The 18,089-nt window shown below is 34.4% G+C and overlaps 1 protein-coding gene across 1 annotated transcript in view; it reads right to left on the bottom strand.

Annotated features, from left to right (window-relative positions):
- PSMB7 (proteasome 20S subunit beta 7) overlaps nt 1-18,089 on the bottom strand; it is a 106,585-nt gene that overhangs the window by 69,586 nt on the left and 18,910 nt on the right. The window lies entirely within an intron of this gene.

Below are 18,089 nucleotides of genomic sequence, written 5' to 3'. Positions count from 1 at the left end.
TCCATGGATTGCTACTTTTTGGGGTTTATTTTTTGGATTGCTACTTTTAAGGAAGATGTTGACAAAGGGCAAAATATCACAAAGTTGAATTCAAATGTGAAAAAAAACTTAATCCTAATTGGACCATTTATATACCCAGTACTTTCTTCTTCAAATATCACACTTACAAAATTGTAAAGTCTAAAACTAAGCTGAGCTTTAACTTATCAGCATGAGTGAGAAGAAATAACTCATAACAAGATAGCAACTCATTTAACACTGATGCAGTAAGTACAAGTATTAATATTCCATTTTACAGATGAGAAAAATAAAGATAAGGAAAACTAAGTGGCAGGTATCCATAATCAATGTTAATAACAGCTAGAACTTAATCTAGGTCTTCCAAAACTATGCCCAGTATTCTTTCAACTACTCTACACTGCTGAAGCATGAGAATGAGGTTAGAGACAATGTATAAAAGAAACACACAAAAAGAGAGAATGCCACATCACTTTATATATTCAGCTCCACTTTGATTCCTATGGCCCACATTTCTGCTTTGGCAGGTTGTTGGGTATACTGCTAACTACCATGCAAGAAGACTAGATTGTTTTAATGAGCTGTCCTGGTAATGCCACCTTGACACTCAGGGAGGACACTAGCACACCAGCAATGACACATTGGGAGGAAAGTAGTGTCTGGGCAACAGTAATGGAACCTCAAGCTGCTGGCACTACACTCTTTTCACTATTCATGTAGAGCATGGCTTTGGGACGATTATTTTCATTCTGTGCTCTAAAAAGTAACAACTCAGTAGCCCCAAAATGACAGACAAGGAAACAAAAATATATCCTCTCAACAGTGATTGGTTCAAAGGTTATGACTGCATTGGTGTAAGTGGCTACCAAATTCATCTCAAGTAAAGTACTGCAGAGGTCCCAGTGTTATAAGTAAATACATCCTCCCAACTCATATATATACAAAAAAAGCAGCTCAGCACTATTTGAAATTTTAAACTTGCTTTGTTCAGAAAAGAGTGACTCTTTAGAAAACCATCATCTTGTCTTTACTGGATCCTGGCAATATTTCAAGACGCTCTACTTTGGGAGCAAGAATAAAGTTGGTTACAATTTTTTACTCCAATTAGAAGATTTTTTTGGCATTTATGACTTTTTAACTTGTTTTGCATACCACTATCTATTTAGCTGGGTCACAGAGAAAACCATATTTTCTATTTAAAATGATTTGTGTACATCGCTTGACCACCTCAATGGTTTTAGCAAAGGAAAAAGGCAGCGATTAAACAGTTTCAAATGAGGTGTCCTGCTGATTTTATCAAGTCGGCTGAATGTATAATGAAAAAGGAGCCGCTGACAGTGACACCACATTGAGAAAATACAGACTGCCTTATCTGAACCATTTAAGGAGGTCCAATTATAGATCAAATTTAAAGGGTAGAAACAGCAGATTTACAGACACAAATCAATGAACATGGTAATCCCGATGAATATGACAGATACTCCTGTTATGGAATATTGCTGTGGTTGAGGATCATTACCTTTACAGTACCAAATACATCACATCTAAGAGCAGTAGGAAGCAGGGAGTGTGGACCTGTATTACAAGCAATGACTATTCATTTAGGCATTAGAGCAATAGGCAACTCCAATTTCTTTTCTTATCCCGCCTCCTTTTAAGAAAATTAAAACTGAAAATTAAAGTACTCTTAAGAAAAACCTTTCAAAGGGAGTAGAGATAAACTAAATATATAAATCAGGACTATCACAACAAATTAGTATAAAATCACTTAGTGCTAGGAAACAAAATGTCAGAACCCAGATGATTAGAGCTAGAAAGGCCTTAAAATAGAGAATGTTAAAGAGGGAAAAAAACTTTGGAATAAAATAGCAGAACTAAAAGGAACCTTATAACAGAATTTCAGAATGAGAGAAGACCTTTGAGATCAGAACTTCAAATTGTAGATGATAAAATAGGTTCCAGATGGAGCCCAAGTGGGAAAACTGAAAGGAGAAATAACTACCCAAAGTCACAAATTCAGTAAGCTTTCCACAAGGTGTTGCCTTTTAGCTAATTCACTAAATCACAATCTCCTTTGTCCCCAAGAGCTTGAATTACGGAACTATTACTATGTGCAAGACAGTGATGGCTCTGACTTTATAAAGATTAAAAAAAGGAAAGAGTTCAGGCCTTCCAAAAGCTACATTCTCCTAGAAAGAATTACAATTTTTGACATTATGTAAATATGTTGAGGTTTGTACAATGTTTTACATATATAGTATTTTATCATTTACAAGTCACAACTCTTAAGAGGTAGAAAACAAAAAAAAAAATCTTTGCTCCATCCATCTTCTTGAGAGACACATTTTATCTGAGTTCAAACAAAGGAAACTAGTAAACAAAGCTACTGTTTAAGACAATCTGCACACAGCTTCAGATTTCAGGGATAAGTTATCCAGCTGGGCCTAAGAGAGGGGAAAAAAAAGGATCATGCTAATGAACAAATGAAAAGGATACTATTAATGTTTATAGCAACACAAATTATCATCAGAGACACAAATAGTAAATGTACGTTATTTTTAAAAATCTGATCAATGAATTTAAAAGATCCAGAGTATCTGGTAGCCAAGAGATCCAGAATATCCAAGAAAGCCTAGAGGTCAAAAATTACAAAGTAAAAATAAACATGGAAAGGATACAGAGTAAATAACCAAAACTATAATAAATTATATTTTAAACAAATAGAACTACCTTTCATCTGAACAGTACTTTTAGAGCTTTCAAAGAGTTTTCACATATTTATCTCATTTGATCACCCAAATAGTTCTGTGAGTTACCCAGTAATTAAACATTTACTAAAGGTTTTTTAATATAAGAGAAAATGCTATGCCAAGTTAGAAGGAAGATGATGAGATTAGAGATCTCATTTTCTTTATTTTACCTATGAGGGAAAATGGGGCCCAGAAAGAGCAAGCTATTTGCCTGAGATGACAAAACTGATAATTATTAAGAACAAAAACTTCAGGCCAGGTTTTTGAACAAGAATTCAATGATCTTTTCATTACTAAAAATATCTTAGGTTTACGAGATCACCAAGTCTAAAGCATATATCCTAATATAAGTTCCAAATGGATACTTGACCTAAATACAAACAGTCTCCATTCAAAATGGATGGCAATAATAAATTCACAACTGTCATGGCTAGAGGGACTATTCTGACCAAAGGACAAAGGCCATCACAAAATATAAAATAGGTAATTTTTATAAAACGAAATCAAAGTTTTTGCATGAAAAAAGTCAATACAGTTACAATAAGGGAAAAAATATCTGATAAATGACTAATGCCTATGCAAGAGGAAATTAACAAAACTATATGTGACCAAGAGTCAATAAGTAAGCAGCCAAAGGATATAAACATTTCTCAAAAGAATTATAAAATTTTAACAACCACAAGAAAAATTGCTCTAGAACACTTAAAAAAAAAAATGTAAATTACCCTCATTAGAATGCAAGCTCCTGGCCAGTAGGGGTTTCATTCTTTGTACTTGACTCCCCTGGGCCTAGACCAAAGCTTGGCACAAAAGCACTTAATAAACACTTGTTGATTGCTGATTTTTTTTTAATATAAAACTCTGAGGTTTCACCTTATACCTAAGAAATTGACAAAGTTGGATGAAATGTTGGAAAAAGTCTTGGAGGGGTTGTGGTAAGATAAACCACACATGCACAAACGATGGACCTGTGAACTAGTCCTACCATTCTGGAAAGCAACTTAGAATTATTCTAAGAAAATAACTAATACAACCATACCCTTTAACTCAGAGATTCCACTGTTCAAGGGTATCAAACAGAAAGAAAAGCCACATATGCATTACATTTATAATACCACTTTTTGAAGTAACAGAACAGAGTAAGAAATTTAAAAAATGCTCATTGACTGAAGAAAGGCTACAAAAATGTAACAGAATATCACTGTGCTGTAAGAATGTAATGATTAATATTAATCTTAGAAAAGACATAAGAATTGATACAAAGTAAAGTAAAACCAGGAAAATAATATGCAAAATAATTACAAAAATATAAAGAGAAAAAAAACCTAAAATGACGGTTGTATAATTGTAATGGTAAAATTGAGACCCATAGAAGAGATGAAAGAATCAACTTCCTCTCTCCGTTAGAGAGGTGAGACACTATAGGTATAGATACTGTATATCATACAAAAATCTCTTGGATGACTCAACTGATCTGGAATTATTTTTTCTTTCTGAATCTTTGATAGGAAGGAAGGCTCAACAGCAGTGGAGAGATGATGGGATGATATTCAGAAATGAATAAACTATTTTTAAATTTTTTTATTTTATGAATAAGCTTTTTTTAAAGGGAACAACTTTTTTTAAACTTCAGTTTTCACCTCCCAATCTAACCACTCACAGATCAGCTAAGTCATGTCTGAAAGGATCCTACTGGTCATCTAGTCAAATCAAACAAAATCTAGCCATTAAACTCAAATAGAAATAAATTTTTATAGACCACATATTGGCTTAGAAAACAAATTAACATTATATTGTATTTCTGTTTAATTTGTCAAACATTTCCAAAATTATAGTTTAATCTGGGTTGAGCTGTACTGAAACCTGAGCATGACTCAGTCTAAATTACAAATGAGGAAAATGAGATGAGAAGAGGGCTCTGAAGCAGTTGTGGAGAAAATATTAAGCCTAGAGTCAGGAAAATGCAGGTTCAAATCTAGTTTGAGGAACTTAATAGTTGTATGATTCTGGGCAAAACATTAAAATCTTGGTTTCCTGTGTAAAATGGGGGTGATAGTAACACCCACCTCCTAGGATTGTTGTGACTTGTAAAGCATTTTGCACAAAGTCTGGCATAAAGTAAGCATTACATAAATATTAGTTATCATTGGAGATTTGTTGATTAGGTCAAGATCACACAACTAGGAAACAACAGATCCAAATCAACTGTTGATTTCAAATTCTTTTCTATAGCATTATTGTGCTTAGTCTCAAAAGTCATATTCCCTACGCTACATGTTTCCTCTAGGTTCATGCTCCAGAAAAAAATAAAATGACTTTCCCATATAAAACTTTCTCCCACTTGAGATTCTGTTTTTTATCTTTCCAGAAAACAAGCAGTGCATTATCAACCCCCTCACTCTCTCCCTCCTCTCTTCCCCTTCCCTTCCCCTTCCCCAAGCACTAGAACATACTCTGCCATCCTCACATTCCCAATAGGACTGGGAACATGGTTTACTCTTTGCAGGTGTCAGTCTACTTAATAAACTAAAAGGCTCTTTTCTAGTTCAAAAACTCTATTGCTCTATGTTCCAACAAAGTACCTTCCTTTTCCAAGGTACTATGTTTTCTGGTTCCTTCTAGCACTAACATTCTGTGATCTTAAGTCCTTTTAAGCTTTAATATTCTATACTCTTTAAGTTTTTTCCAACTCTAACATTTTAGGATTCTGTGAATGACCTTGCCAGAAACAGGTGCAGGAAAGAGAAAACTAGTCAGCAGTCTTTCTCTATAGCTGTCCAACTCTTCATTACTAGCTAATTTTGCTTTCATTTTATCATTTCTAGTTTTCAGATGCATCTGAAGCTGGCTGGAGTTAGTATATAGTTCCCAGCTCTGATCTTACTAGAATAAAAATTCTGAATTTTTTGTATCATAGACCCCTTTTGGCAGTTTGGTGAAGTTTTTGGAATCCCTTCTCAAAACTGTTTTTAAATGCAAAAAAATAAAATAACTAAATTAGAAAGGAAATCAATATATTAAAATAGTTTTATTTTTTAAAAATATTTTTTTTAAACATTTACTGACCCAGATTAGGAAACTACGCTCTAGAATAAAAGATAGAAAGTGAAGTCTATAAAAGGAAAGTAAATTCTAAATAAATGCTACATTTCAATCACTTGTAAATCAGATTCCTCCCTTAGAGATTCAAAAAACCTCTGGACTCTTTCTCACAGAAACACAGAAAAAGTGAGAGAGGAGAGACTCAGAGAGAGAAAGAGAGAGAGAGAGAGAGAGAGAGAGAGACAGACAGACAGAAATTTGAGAACAAATAAATTGTTACTGATTCCTTTATCACTGTAAGAGCTATACTTATGTTCATATATTCTACTGAAATCCTGGGGAAATGGTGAGGGAAGGAGTATAGACTATTAGAGTAAATATGGTAAAATTCTTTGAAAGCAATATTCTCTACTATGCATATAAAATATGCTTACTTTACTAAATAACTAATTAAGAACTAGATAATACATGGAGTCCTAATAAAATATCGAGGTAGATTCTAAACCAGGATGGATGATATTTTTGCCAAATATAACTGATTATAAAAATTCTCACACATAATTTTACTGTTATCAAGTTCCATTTTTATCCAAGTTCAAATTTTAAAAAACTTATTTAGCAAGCAAATCCAAACATCAACATTAATTACAAAAATGAATCCTGCTTTCATATTCTTTTGATGATCCAAACCATCAAGTTATTGTTATTAAAAAAAAAAATCAGGATGACCATGGAATCACAGAGCTGAATTAAAAGGGACCTAAGAATTAATCAGTCCCAAGCCCCTATTGAATGGATGAATGTTCTCTACAGCATCTCCAATATACAGTCATCCAGTTTTGTTTTAAAGAAATTCAAGGACGAAAACTTTCTGCAGAGACTCAAGAAATCTGGCTCTTCAACTTCCCAAGCAAAATAAATAGCATTCTATCTTCTACATGACAATCCTTCAAATATATGAAGGCTACTTTCTTTTCATTCCTTACTTCAATAAAAAAAAAATTTAAAGCTGTTCTTTCCATTAATTAAATTTTACCATACAATATATAACAAAGCCAAACCATTGAAAATATTAATAAATACCCTCAATCTATATATAGTTCTCTTATACAGCTACTAAAATCATATATAACACTGGAAAATAAAAGCAAGAAAATAAACAAAGCCTGTACAGTGAAGGATCACTAGGCAGATAATGAATTTTGGACAAAGTATGCAATGAAGATTATGGGGCAAGGGAGGAAGGGGCTGCAATCTGCAAGGGCAAAGGAATGGACTGAATCAGGGTCTTCTGAAATACAATTGAAAGGGTGGAGTAGAAGAAGTTGCATAGAAACAGACAAAAGAGAGAGAGAGAGAGAGAACAAACTACCTAACATTTAGGAGATTTTCTTATCAATGAAGGTCTTCAAACAGATGCTGGGTGACCATTAGTTGGAGATACTAAAGAGAGGATTCATCCATTCAACAGGAGTTTGGACATATTAATTCAGCTCTATGTCATCTTAATTTGTTATCTAACGGCAAAATAACAATGGTTTGGGTGATCATGAGAATATGAAAACAGGCTATTTTTATAAATTCATATTGGTGCTTGATAACTTGTATGCCAATCTGTTTTAAAATCTAAGAAAATGAAACCTAAGTAGGAACAAATATGTTTGTGTGTGTGTTCCCTTCTGGATCACCAGTTTGTCTGCAGGGAAAGATCTTGTTTTAGTTCAATGAGACTATAAGAAGGGTTACCTGAGATGGGTATAGTGGAGAATTCTGATAAAAGATGATCCACTATCTTTGAGAAGAAAACCCCCATACACAATATTGACAGAAGGGAGGGCCTGGTGTGATAGGAATCATAGTATCAAAAGGAACAGGATACGAATGAACAATTGAACAAGTATAAATGTATATGTGCATATGTACTATATAATACATATGCATAAGTGTATGTTAATATAAAATCCATTTTGAACCAAATAAAGAGGGTTTTTTACATTCGAAAACTAAGTTCATAAAAACTATCTTTGCATGTAATTTGTTAAATAAAATATAAAAAAAAAACCCTCTGAAGCACAGAAAGGAAAAATAACTTCCCAATGTCAAACTTTTAAGTTTGACAAAAAATCCAGTCACTTTTCAACAAGAAACAAAAATACCATGACTCTCTATACTTTGACTAAAGAATAAATGTGGGGGAAGCTAGGTAGTGCAGTGGATAGAGTACCAGCCACCCCTGGAGTCAGGAGGATCTGAATACAAATGTCTCCTCAGACACTACTTAATAATTGCCTAGTTGTGTGACCTTGGGCAAGTCACTCTTAATCCTATTGACTAAAGTAAATTTTTTTAAAATATTTTTTAAAAAGCCAGTAGATGTGAAGCAGCTTCCTTCCTTCAGATCCAATTTTCAGAACCTGACCTGCTAGAATTTCATTTAAAAACAACTGCTGTATAGCAACTTCTTCAGTCTTATACAACTTACTCTAAGTAGTTCTACAGAATGGCTTGTGTCTCATTCAGAAATAAAGCAATAAAACAAAACAAACAAAACTCACTGGGTTGGGGGAGGCAAGGTGTTAGTTAAAAAAAACTTCCAAAAGATTTCTTCCTACAGTCACCTGATCCTTAGAATTAGAGGATTGGACTAAGGCTATCCAAAAGTCCTTTTCTTTTTGATATCCTATAAGTTCCCTTCTATGATCTAAAATTCCTTTCATTTTTTTTGCATTCTATAGTCCAAGTACATTTCTAGTCTACTTTCCCCTCTTTGCCTTAGTATCTGCCCTCTCCCTTCTAGGCCCTTCTCTTCAATCCACAGACTGAGTGTGGATGACTATAATTACACAGGACCTGCTGTTAAGGAGACAGTTCTAAGGGTGGAAACACCTGCAGTTTCCCATATCTAATAATATATCTATATTATCTAATATTATCTTATAATATAAGCAAACTATATACCACAGTTGTCAATCATAGATATCATCTCTTTGAATTTGGCTAGTTAGCTTTCAAGATCTACCTATACCTTTTCTTTTTTTGCTTTCTGAGACATTTCATTTAGGAGTGTGGTCTGTCTTCAGTAGGCAGTCTATTAATATAGCTGACATAGCTGCCTTTTTTTCTTAAATGAAATAAACTCATTAAGGATCAAGGTATCAATTTTTAATTAAAATCAGAAAGATTTTTTAAAATGTCACTGTTTTTTTTTTTGAACAAACATACCAGTTTATACATATATGTTAACCCTTTCAAAGTAGCCACCCTGGGAAGCTAAATATTTATTAGAATTAGAAAACTACAGAATCTAATCCACTTCTGATCAAAAACATATCCCATCTACTACATTCCCAAATAGTTACCCATACTGTGCTAAAAAAACTTAAACTGGCAAGAATTTTATTATCCATTGGAGCATTCTAACAATTTAAAACAGGAAGTTTTTCTTTATATCAAAAAAAAATTTCTATCTCCATACAATTTTTGCTCAAAGCTCATAATTTACCCCCAGGGGCAGACTTATTGAAGCATCAAATTTGATTCCAAGATTACCCATTTTGAAGATAGCTTGCCTGTGCCTCCCTCCTCATTCCCCAAGTCTTCTCCTCTAAGCTAACCTGCCCCAGTTCCTTTAATAGTTTCCAGTATAGCAAGGTTATGGGTATATTCCACTTCCAGTTATCCTCTTTTATACAAATTATATTTTAATCAATGTCCTTTATAAAATGTGGCACTCAGAACAGTATCAGGCACACAGGAAGCATTTTTGAAATGCCTGTTGACTGAAAAATCACACAGAGCAAATATGAATTTCTTTTTTGGGGGATACTTTCAGTATATTCTATTTAAATACTATCAATAGTGGCAAATTTCTAAGTTTTGCAGGTGTAGATAATTTTTGAAATCCACAAGTCATTCAGGATTATAACTGCTGAGAAAAGGGGAGTGTTCAAAAATAAACATGAAGCCAAAAACAGAACCTTGGTCATTAGTATTATGAAACTAATTTTAATTCAATTTTATGAAAACACTATACATATGGTAATAACTGAAATGCACCAAGAAAATGATATGCATTTATTTACTCTGAATATCTAGAAATATTATACTCTTATTTGACAAGGTTTTTTGTTTTGTTTTTTAGGAAGTATTTTTTATTAATAAGGAACCTACTTGTAAAAGATCCAGCAAATTACTAATGTCAAACTGGAAAATTCTGCAGCCTATTACATAAAAGAATGATACAAAAAACACTTCTCTCTCTCAGTTTTCTTCATCTTATGTTCATCAAAAATGCCAGAACATTCTGGGAAAACTTAGATAGGAACATATATTTTCAATTCTAAGATATCTTTTAATCTTATACATTTCATAATCTTTTAATAGTCTATGTTCTTTATTTTAAAAGTTTAGGCACTACCATTCTGGTAGTGCTAACAGTCTATATTATAACATTCTTCCTGGTGTTAATATTCTTTTGATTCTATGATTTTAGGAGTATACCATGTTCCTTACATTGCTCACCTAGCAGAGGGACAAGTAACCTATGATATACTCACGTGAATCAGTACAGGTCTGAAAATTAACACAATTAAAACACATTTAGAACCCTGATTAAAATTTGTTTCCTCAATTTGGCTTCTAGGGAATAGATCTGCTATAAGATATGAATTTGGGCAATGAACCACACCTGGGATTACACCAGCCAGCAACATTCCTTTCTGAGGAAAAACAAAAACAAAAAACCTCTCTTCCAATAGTGCCTCAGGATTCTGGAGGGGGGGGGAACCCTACAAGGTAATTGAGTACAACTGCTCTTCCTCCAAATCAATTGTGCCAGATTTTTCCCTAACTCTGAAACATCTTCTGCTAAGGAGCAGTCCATTTTAGGCATCCAAGGACCTGTTTGCCACCACTGACTGCCACAGTGCAAGATGTATGCAACGGTAAAAGAGTAACATTTAGAACTTTCCAATCTATCAGTGTCAGCCCTCCCTGACAGGGCGCTTACTCACCCTCCCTCATTGTTAGTCAATTTGCTTCTTGTTCTGGGTAAAATTTGGTGTTCTCCACAGCCCCATCGATTGGGATCATTTTTCACTCTGGTTCCTGGCTGATAGGCCCAGTCTCTCGGTGTTTCTGCTGGCTCCGAAGGCCGACATTGCCAATGCATGAAGAGCTGATTTATGAATATGAAACAACATGGGTACCAGGGGACCCAGTTCAGCCACTAGAGAGCGGTGGAACATCTCGCTGCTTCCTAAAGCTGAAATACTGCCTTTCCGTGGTTTAATTTTATGCGTGCATTTCATTATGTCTTGGCCAGAAGCTTTATCCTTAGACAAGCCAGGCAATCAGACAATCTTGCATCGTTTGCTGAAATCCAGATTTGTCCTTTGTCAGCATAAACAGTTTAATTTGATGTTTTCACTCCTGAGTAAGCACTGAGTATCACATTTAAACCCCTCGTGAGGGGAAAGAATGCTTTCTTTTCATCAGCAAATGTACTTCAATGTCAGATATTTTGCTGTTTATTTACAATGAACATACAAAAAAAACCCAATTCGTCCATTTAATATGTATTTTTAAAGCATTTTTCAAATGTAAAGGGACATTTTCTCTGAAAAACTAATTACCCCCAATGAGTTTAATTCAATTTGTACTAGTAATGGTATAGAAGCACAAGTGAGTCCAATTTTATTCAGAATAAATAATTTAAAGCACTATTTTAAGGGGTATGGAATTTTTCATATAATTACTGCTGTTCTGTCTCATTGACCTGACAGGTTAAAAATATATTTTCTCTCAGGAAAAGACTACAACTATCAGGACCACTAGTACCTAAGGAGTAAAAGTCTTTATTTTCTTAATGCAGCATTTCCCAAACTAATTTGACCAGGGATTATTTTTGAAATATACCAAGAGAATTCATAAGCTGAGGGGTAAAGGGGAAGAAAACAAAAGCACAGAGTATGAAATAGACTCAGAAATAAAAAATGTCATAAAAATGTTCAAATAAGAGGAAATTGAGGCTACTTCAATGCCCCTTCCAATACAACACATAATATGTAATTTTATTCCACAACTTTATATTCAATATTTTAAAGGAAAAATAATACCAACACTGAAATTTTCACAAAAATCTTTCATTCACATAGTTCTAAATAGTTTGGGAAAGTGGTTTAAATAGAGGAAATACAAACACAGATGAGGTCACAGGTTGAAAAGTTAGATATTATGTGTAAGAGATATGAATCTTGGTTCTTTGCAACTATAAACATTTTTAGAATCCTAAAAGGTTAGACTTGGAAGAGATCTTAGAGAATCTTTTTCAACGTCTTCATTTTAACCAACAAGGGTAGTAGGGCAAACAAAGCAAGCTTACATTACTTGCTCAAGTCATGGTTATAAAATAATAGAACCAAGATTTGAACCTAGATTCCCTGGCTCTAAAATTCCCCACATCTTTTTAAAAATATATCAATAGAAATAAAAGCTCTACAAATAGCTATCAAAAGCTAGATTTAAGCTAGGAAACGGCACAGAAAAAAATGCTTTAATATTTGCCTCTCTTAATCACATCTATATATATATATATATGTATATATATATATATATATATATATATCCATATCATTAGATGATATGAGCAAACAGAAGCTCTAACTCAGCATTCTACACCTTATCTAGTTATCAGCTCTTCAAGAAAGAGTCTTTGCTTCTGCTGGAAGCTCATTCTAGGTAGATCTGACAGGTTTCACAAATGCATCTCTAACCCTGGTCCACTTTTGAAAGTAACTTCTCCTGTGGCAGGTTATAGTACTTTTCAGTTCTTTTACATCATCTCAGACTCCTCAGTTGAAAGGCCCACAAAATTTAATAATTATATATATTTAAGTGTAAAAGTTCATATCATTCCTTATAACTAAGGAGAACTGTCTACAAAGAACTATGAGCAATCCTTCATGTCCCAGATTAAAATGCAAGTTCACTAATGTCTAAAACAGCTTTCAAGTCAGGTTACACAACACGGAGACTAGATATTAGGAAAGTACCAAGTGACAGCTGAGTATAAAGGCATTCTTCAGGGGGGATAATTCCAGTCCAACTCTGAAACAAGAGCAGGTAATGTTACCCAAGTTAACCTTTCTCTCTGAAGTACAGTTTAAAGCAAAGGAGTTAGAACAGAAAGCAGAACTAACCCTTCTGAAAGGAGGGCACTGACAGGGGCTTTTATTTAGTTGTACGTTGAGAACTAAACTCAAAATGGATTGAACAGTCTTTGTGGCAAAAATGTTGAGGCATGAAGAAAGTAGAAAGCATTTCTCAATGCCTAGCATTTGGCCACTCCAGGTACTGGAAAGGACCTGATGTTTTAAAACAGAAATAAGAAATTTGGTCTATCTGGATTAATTAAAATCCATTAAGAATTGTGAAGTTCAGAACACCTATATATATTGTACTCATATTAGGGAATGTTAGGCAAAGATTTCTAAGTTAATGGCACCATCTATTGGTCTTCTACCACCCTTGCATCAGTCCATGATTCTGATTCTTAAATTCAAAGTCCATAGTTTATCAGTTCCCAATTATTTAATCCTGACGTTCTCTATACTTTAAAATCAAGATTCAATTCATTGCACATCTGATGTTTCAACTGTATTTTCCTGTAAAACAAAAACTGATAAAAGCAAAACCTAGCAAAAAAATCAGAATAATTTAGACCTACAAACACAAAAAAAAATGAATTAAAAGATTACAGAACCTTGAGCTGGAACAAAGAAATCATTAGTCCAACTTTCATTCTATAGGTAAAGAAACAGGCCTACTGAGAAGCAAGTGGCCAAGATCAAACAGACAATAAGTGGTAGGACTACAAGTTGACTCCAGATCTTCTCATTCCAAGTCCAATGTTTAGGAGGAAACAGGACAGGGTATTCTACTACTTTCCTTAATAATTTCTAGATCTGGGGCGGCTAGGTGGCGCAGTGGATAGAGCACCGGCCCTAGAGACAGGAGTACCTGAGTTCAAATCCAGCCTCAGACACTTAATAATTACCTAGCTGTGTCACCTTGGGCAAGCCACTTAACCCCATTGCCTTGCCAAAAAAAAAAAAAAAAAAAACCCTAAAAAATAATAATAATTTCTAGGTTTAACCCTTACAGAAGAGTAGCTGCTATCTTCCTATATGAAATCAAAAGGATGAATGCTAATGAAAATTTGCTGCTGGTATATGATGCTATGGCTGTTGAAATGTCACTTTCTTCAAAGATTTGTATTCCCCAGAGTACAATTGTATGAAAAAAATCAATCTACAGTTGCACTAAAATAGCAATATACTATTATCCAAATATTTATGAATAGTCATTCTTTCAGTCAGTCAATCAATCAGTCAACTTACTATGTGCCAGACAATGGGCTAATAAAAGCAAAAATAGTACTGGCCCTCAAGAGGCTGAGATTCTAATAAAAGGAAAAAATATAGCTCAGGAGAGGCTTCTGAGATAAGCTAACACTTGATCTCAGTCTTAAAATAAGTCAAAGATACTGAAAGTAGGAGGTTGGGAGGAAGACCTTCAGGTTATGAACAGCCAGTGCAAAGACAAGGAAATGAGAAAGAGTGCATTATGTAAATGAAATAGCAAGTAGATCAGTATGGCTATACTGAAGAGTGCAAGGAAGTCAGTAAAATCTAAGAAGACTAGAAAGGGAGGAAGGAGTCAGATCATAAAGAGCATTAAATATCAAAGGGTTTTTATATTTAATCTTTTGAGAAATGGGGACCCACTGGTATTTACTGGGTTGTGTGTGTGTGCGTGTGTGTGTGTGTGTGTCACACGGTAAGTTTTGTGTTTTAGAAAAACACTTTGGATGAGTAAGAGGCAATTAAAAAAGAAAATTTTAATGCATGAAACTGGAAAACTTCTGCACAAAGAAAATTAACATATCCAAGATAAAAAGGGAAGTTGTCAAATATAGGAAAAAGAAAATCCTTATGTCACATGGATAAGAATTTGGTATCCAAGAGGAAACTAATAGAAATAAATTAGATCAAAACACATTCCTCAAGAGAAATGGACAAAGGCTATGAGCAAGCAATTCTCAAAAGAAGAATTGCAAATGATTATTAACAACCAAATGAAAAATATTCCAAATCACTAATAAAAAGAAAAAAATCAAATCAGGTTTTACCTTACCAAGAAAACTGGTAAAAATGAAAAAAGACAGCAACAGTCAATGTTAGAAAGACTGTGGGAAGAAAGGTATAAGAATGCAATGTTATAAAGTTGTGAATTGTATAACCACCATTTTGGAAAGCAATTTGGAGTTATGTACATACAAAAATGTAATAAGAACCAGCACAAAACAATCTAAAATGAATACTGTAAAATTACTAAGAACAAGTATGACCTCAAAGAGATATGAGAAGACAATTCCTCTCACCTCTCTAAAGAGATGAGAGGTCTATAGCTGAGAAATAATACAGGCACAGTCATAAGTTTTTCTGATGCATAAATTAGCTTTGCTTATTTTTTCTCCCTTTCTCTCCAAATTTTTAAAATTCTTGTTTTAAGAAAGAAAATGAACACTGAAAGACATAAAGAACAAGATGCCCCCAAAAAAGAAAAAAATATAATTTCTTTCTCTTCATACCTTTGCAGCAGTGGGAGACCCTTGGCTATGGAACATTATATAGATTACCAGTTTTATTAATCAGTTTTTTTTCCTTTTTTAGGTAGCATAAAAACAAAAGACAAAATTTATTTTTTAAAAGAAAATCATGTTGGCAACTGTGTGTGGAAGATGGATTAGAGTGAGTAGGGATTTGAGGTAAAGAGGGTAAGTATAAAGTTATTATTGCAGTAATCCAGATAAGAGGTGATCAGGGTCTGAACTAAGGGGGTGGTTTGAGAAGAAAGGGACAGATACAAGAGATACTGGGGACATAAAAACATCAAGATTCAGCAAAAGATTAGTTATGTAGGCCAAGACAAAGTGAAGAAATGAGGATAACTTCAATTCTGAGAACCTGAGTGGCTGAAAGGATGACCCTGCACTGAAATAAGGAAGGTCTCAAGAATGCTATATTTGTGAGGAAAAGTTAAGTGTGATTTATGACTGTTGTATTACAGTTGCCTACATGACATTCAACTCAGTCTGAGGTTAGGTGGGGCAGCTAGATGGGGCAGTGGATAGAACACAGCACTGGACTCAAGAGAATATGAGTTCAAATTGGAACTTAAAGACACTTGACACTTACTAGTTGTGACCTAGGACAAGTCACTTAACCTGACTGCCTCACATCTAGGGTCATCTCCAATCATTCTGGATTCATATTTGGATCCAGATGGCTCTGGAGGAGAAAATAAGCTGGTGACTTAGCACAGCAACCCCTAACTCAAATCCAATGCACTTGCTTGTCATGGTAGCACCTCCCTGGTATCATGGTCTTCTTTGAGAACAAAGGACAAACACCATCCAACAGGTCATTTGTGATATACATCTGACTTTCAAAAGAGTAAACTAGATCAGTGAAAATACAGATGAATCATTTGCATAGAGAATATTTGAAACCATGGGAGATGATAAGATCACCAATATTAGAGTCCAGAGTAAAGGAAGCTCACATAGCCCTAGATCCAGCAAGAGACAGAGGAAGAGGTATACAAGGTGGGAGAGCAGTCATAAATATCCAGAATGGAAAAGAATCCAGGAGGAGAAGGAAGAAAAACCATGTCAAAAAATCCAAAAAAATAAAATAAAATAAAATTCACTGATTCTAATTAAACAGAAACAAGGCTACATATGGTTAGCATTTTCCAAACCAAAAAATACTTGAAAAACTAGTGATTTAAGTTCTCCATTTAATGCTAAATTTTCTTGCTCATAACCAGGTGGTTTAACCTAAGAATTCCTAAGCTTTTAAAGTGAAATTGTCCTCCATACACACATTTCAAGCAATTAGAAAACTATAATCCCACTAGCAAGCTTAGGATCAACACTTTACCCATATGGCTTATACAGTGACCCCCAACTTTCCCCAATGGTGCAAGCATTAACAATATTTATTCTTTAGGAGGACAGTCAAGATGACAGAGAGGAAGTATTGCTCACCTAGCACATCTCATCAACAGCCTAAAAAACACACCAGACTAAATTCTCATTAAAAAAGCCAAGAGAAAGTCACAATGAGGCATTTTTCTAGTCCGGGGCAGTTTAGGAAGATAACATAGAAAGGTCTTGAGAAACTAGGGGAGGGCTTGGTTTGGAGAATGTACTGTTCAGGGAGAGAATTCAGGGTGCAGGAATGGAAAGGGAGCTGAGACAGTAATAGGTAGAAAGAGATTCTAGGAGATCCTAAACTTGTGCTGGGATTAAGAATGGGTGTCATATGGCAACTCTATTGCCCAAGGTTCACATGGAGAAGACCATCCAAGTACAAATGGGACCTTAGCTGAATATTCTTTAGGTTATTAGTCTTCTCAATATGTACAAAGGCCTTATTTTCCAGAAATGTATTAGTCTAAAACTTAGGCATGTGACTCTTCTCTGGAAATAAGAAACAAAATCAAATTTTGGGGGGAGGGGAAAAGGGAGAGAGGGGTACAGCGATGGCACAAAAAGGATTGCCAAGAGATTGCCTAGCAACAGTATCTATGTTCTTCCTGATCCTAGTTGGGTCTGCCTAAATTGAGTAAGTTGGCAAGATAAAAGAATCACATAATCAATCAAACAATAAGAATGCCCCTTTTGACTACAAGAGGAACATCCAAATTACCTCTTTCCTTTCCTTTCAGTAGTTAAGCCAGAATATTTTACTCAACCTTTAACATAGGAAAAGTAATCAGTCAGTACAAAATTACTCTGATAAAAATAATTACTACATGGATATTTTAAAAAAATGACAGAAAGAAGGAAAAAAACCTAAGGGGGTACACAAAGTATTTATTTGGAAGGTCACTGACTTACTTCACAGATGTGTTTTAAAGTAGTATGCCAGTATGAAAAATTGCTCTAAATCATTACTGATATGTAAATTAAAACATTTCTAAGGTACCATGGTACCACCTCACACCTCTCAGACTGGCCAATATGACCAGAAAAGACAATGATCAATGTTGGAAGGGATGTGATTAATCATTGTTGGTGGAGCTGGAGAGTTTGGAATCATGCCTAAAGAGCAATAAAAATGTGCATACCTTTGATCCAGCAATACCACAACTGGGTCTATACCCTGAACAGATCATGAAACAGTAAAAACATCACTTGTACAAAAATTT

Source organism: Macrotis lagotis, chromosome 1 (assembly GCF_037893015.1).
Source record: "Macrotis lagotis isolate mMagLag1 chromosome 1, bilby.v1.9.chrom.fasta, whole genome shotgun sequence".
Lineage (NCBI taxonomy): Eukaryota > Metazoa > Chordata > Mammalia > Peramelemorphia > Peramelidae > Macrotis > Macrotis lagotis.
Note: the sequence above shows the minus strand (reverse complement) of the source record. Positions and strands in the feature narration are given on the sequence as shown.